Below are 4,247 nucleotides of genomic sequence, written 5' to 3'. Positions count from 1 at the left end.
GTTGCTTCAGGCCATCTGCATGTATACATGCAGGCTTGGGCTCAGAGGCCTGACAGATATGTTGTGTTTACTTTTGTTGCCAACCAACACCACAGCTGCAGAACTATTCAAGTCTTTATATGATTACATATCAGGAAAACTGAATTGGGCATTTTGTGTTGGTATATGCACACACGGAGTGGCTGCCATGACTGGATGGCTTTCTGGTTTCACTACCTGGATCAAAGAGGTTGCTTCTAAATGTGAGTCTATACATTGCATCTCCCTACAGAAAAATTCTGGCTAGCTAAAAAATGTCACCTGACCTTAACCATGCTTTGCAGGATATGATTAAAATTATCAACCACATTAAAGTACAAGTCCTTAACTCACATCTTTTCACGCAGCTCTGTGAGGAGATGGATGCAGAGCACAAGCATCTTTTCTTATGTCCAGAAGTGAGATGGCTTTCTAAAGGTAGATCACTGAACAGAGTTTCTCAGTTATGGGAGCCACTCCAGAGATTTCTTTTAGAAAAACGATCTCCACTGGCAGCACATTTCAGTGACACAGAATGGATCACAAAACTTGCTTACTTGTGTGACACATTCAACCTGCTCAATGAACTCAATCTGCCAGTTCATGGGAGAACAACTACTGTGTTCAAGTCAGCAGATAAAGGGGCTGCATTCAAAGCCAAATTGGAATTATGGGGGCAACGAGTGAACATTGGGATTTTTGACATATTTCAAACATTAGCAGAGATTTTGAAAGAGACTGAGCCAGGGCCTTCTTTCTCCCACCTGGTTCATGAACTCCTATCTCAGCTTTCAAAAGAGTTTGAGCATTACTTCCTAACCACAAAAGACCCCCGAAATGGAAAGGAATGGATCTGCAATCCATTTGTGAATAAGCCAGGTGAATCGACTTTGTCTGTGCTAGAAGAGGATCAACTACTTGAGATCGCAAATGACTGTGGCCTTAGAAGTATGTTTGAGACATTAAATCTCCATATGTTCTGGATTAAAGTCAAGATGGAATATCCTGGGATTGCCACAAAAGCACTGAAAAGCCTGCTTCCATTTCCAACCTCCTATCTTTGTGAAGCAGGGTTTTTTGAGTGACAGCAACCAAAATAAGATTCCAGAGTAGACGGTACATAGCAACATACTTCGGGTGTTACTGTCTCCCAACAGTGTCCCATCTGTTGCAGGACTATAAGCTCAAGGCTCCCGCTGATTCTACTTTACGGTGAGTTGTATAATTATTTGATTATACATTACAATGTAATAATCATAGAAATAAAGTTCACAATAAATATAATGCCCTTGAATCATCCCTAAACCATCCCCTTACCCCATTCATGGAAAAGTTGTCTTCGATGAAACTGGTCCCTGGTGCCAAAAAGGTTGGAGATACTGACTTAGAACTTTCTCAAGTCCTTTTAACCACCATCAAATTATTCAGTTGTTGCTAGCAGGGCGTAGGATTTTTTACAGTTCCTTTTATTTGTTTGATCCAAGCACTGTAGTTTTCATCACCTCACTTTTTATAAAGGGTGAGGTGCTAGAATCCTATAGTATCTTGGAAGGTAGAGGAGATGTTGGATGGGAAATGCTATAATCTACATTCGTGATTAATGGTATCATTAGCACCAGTCTGCAAATGGAGACCAGCCCAAGTCTTTAACGTTAGAGTTAACAGCCTGTAAACTGGGTACTCACTCAGTAAATAACTGCAATAAAACATAAAGGGTAGAAAGAAGAAGATAAGTATTGATTATAATTTTAAAACATAAAGAGGCAGACATCTAATCAAATATAGATTACAAACAGCTGCACCAAGGAAAAGATCAAATTTGGGGGAAAAGAGGAACATGATCCTCTCTGGACTGAAAGATGAGAATAGCCTCAGATGTGTCAATGTGGGAGCTCGCAACGGGTCACCAGGTCACTCTAGCTCTGGGTTAACAGGGATCAGGGCCTGATCTTTAGATCCTGGAGCAGTGAAACCTTTATGCCCCTCCCCCTGACCCACCTTCAAAAATACCATATCATATATGATGTGTAAAAAAAAAATCCCATGATAATCCAATTTTCCACATAAATATTGTTTTTAATATTTTTCTCATTTTATCATGCTTGTTTTGACATAACTTAGCTTGCCTAATAGACACCTCTTCTATAAGGAGGACTTGGTCATATGCCCACAGTGAGGAAGCGCTGTTAGACCCTCTGATTCTGAGGAAATTGAATAGCATATATTCTCATTGATAGTGGGAATCTAATTAGAAATCGAAGATGAATTTAAGATTTGAGCTACAATTTCTGTGGCACTCACTCCCAAGGCTACTGGACCTTTTTGTTCACTTTTCAAATTGAAAATGGAAGCACGAGATGGTCTTGGGGATCTCTTCCTGATAGTTTTACGTGGTCATGAATCTAAGAGCACATTTACAAAGCGTCATGGAAGGAGAGGCAAAGAACAAGATATAGAGGAGAAAGAAAAGGGGTTCTAAATCTGCTTCCCCTTCCCCTTCCCCTCAAAATAGCATTTTGGCCATAAGCTCACAGTTCTTCTCATCCTAGGGCACTCTCTGCCCCTTCACTCTTTCAGAGTTCTTGCCCCAGGGCATAGGCATCCACACCCGAAGTTTATTGCAAATGAGAGTTTTAGTCATCTAGACACTTCTTCTAGATCAAGTCTGTGGGGCAGAAAATGAGAAAAGTCCCATATTGGAAGTCTGAATTCATATCCCTATAGAATCATTGTTATGCCCCTGGGTTGAGTTTTCTATTATTTCATTGTGTTGAGGATTAAATAAGCATTTGGGAACATAATTTCTATTTAGAAGATTAATTCCAAAGGAAGCTGTATTCTGAGTTCCAAACAGTGAAGCTAAGTCACAAAGAAAATTAACAAGTTCACTTTCAGTGAATATATATAGCACAGTTTTAAATTTGAATAATATATAGGAGAGGAGGGAACCTTAAAGTTTTAATACGGCCCTGCCAGGATTAGGGTGGCAGCAATGGAAATGCAAAGAAGTTGATGATGAGTCACCACAGAGGTAAACGAACTCCACAAGACAGACACAGAGTGTAGGAGGAGAAGGCAGAGGACGACTCAAAGATGACTACAACATTTAGAGTTTGGTGAGTATTACCAGAAAGGGAAAAGGTAAGTCAGGAGGAAAGGCGTGAGCATATTTTGAGCCACAGTAGCTTTAAACATATCTAGTTTAAAGTTATCTACTGAACTTTAAAGAGTTCAGTAGGTGGTCGGGCAGGAAACTGGGAGAGAAACCAGACCTTCAGAGTCATCTATATAGATGTGTGAGTTAAACCTGTATGAGAATGGAGGTGTCTAATAAAGAAAATAGAACATCACTAGAAAGGAAGCAATGTTATGCTCCTTAAATGTCATATAATTTTTTCTTATTTTCATCCTCACAGGATTAAAGCCTTGCTACTTCTCATTATGTGTATGGGAGAGGACTGAATGTAGATAATTCAGTGAGGATGTGTGAATGGGAGGCAGAAAAGACAGCACAAGTGTAGAAAAACATTTCTTTTATCATTCGCCCAGTGGCTTGTATGAGAACCTGGATTCTTCCTGAATACAGTTATGGGCAGTCTGTTACTGATAGTAAATTTGCTTCCAGGTTCTATGGAAAATAGATTAACATGTTTCTGAAGATGTCTCACTCCTGTGTGTGGGCAGAATGTGAGAGGATAACAGAGTGGTCCCAAGGACACTGTGGGAAGAACAGTTAGGCTGAAAGCCGTGATTCAGAAGACAACTAAGTCATCACTCAACTATGGCAGGAAGATGTCACCAGAAAGCCACAGATGAAGACATAAGTGGACCAGAGTCACCTTCAGTTGGGGTAAAACACAGGGGGGAGGAAAAATATGGGGAAAATACATGGAGGTGTTACAACAGCCACGTTACCTGTTTCACAATTTTGTTGTGTCATTTTATGTGAAAACATTTTAGAAAGAAGTTTGAGGAGACTGGTTTAGGGGCTGTTAATCTGATGACCACATGAAGCCTGTCCTAATTTCTTTTTAAATGTCTATAAGATGCAGAATAAGTGAAACATTCTATGAGAATAAAAGTAAGTTGATGTCGGAATCTTAGAGGGTTTGATTCCAATTATAAGTCTAATGAAGCTGAGCTGAGTGAAAATACTCTATCCTTATCTCCCAGTACACCCTGGCCACTTCCTAAAAAGAGATGAACTGAATTAAAAAAAATGAGAAGTA

At 39.8% G+C, this 4,247-nt stretch overlaps 1 long non-coding RNA gene across 1 annotated transcript; it reads left to right on the top strand.

Annotated features, from left to right (window-relative positions):
- The first annotated feature begins 2,760 nt into the window (after positions 1 to 2,760).
- Positions 2,761 to 4,247, top strand: LOC129060195 (uncharacterized). Its single transcript, XR_008526725.1, has 2 exons — positions 2,761 to 3,134; positions 3,644 to 4,247. It is a non-coding gene; the product is annotated as an uncharacterized LOC129060195 (long non-coding RNA).

The sequence above is a fragment of the Pongo abelii genome, chromosome 1 (genome assembly GCF_028885655.2).
Source record: "Pongo abelii isolate AG06213 chromosome 1, NHGRI_mPonAbe1-v2.0_pri, whole genome shotgun sequence".
NCBI lineage: Eukaryota > Metazoa > Chordata > Mammalia > Primates > Hominidae > Pongo > Pongo abelii.
Note: the sequence above shows the minus strand (reverse complement) of the source record. Positions and strands in the feature narration are given on the sequence as shown.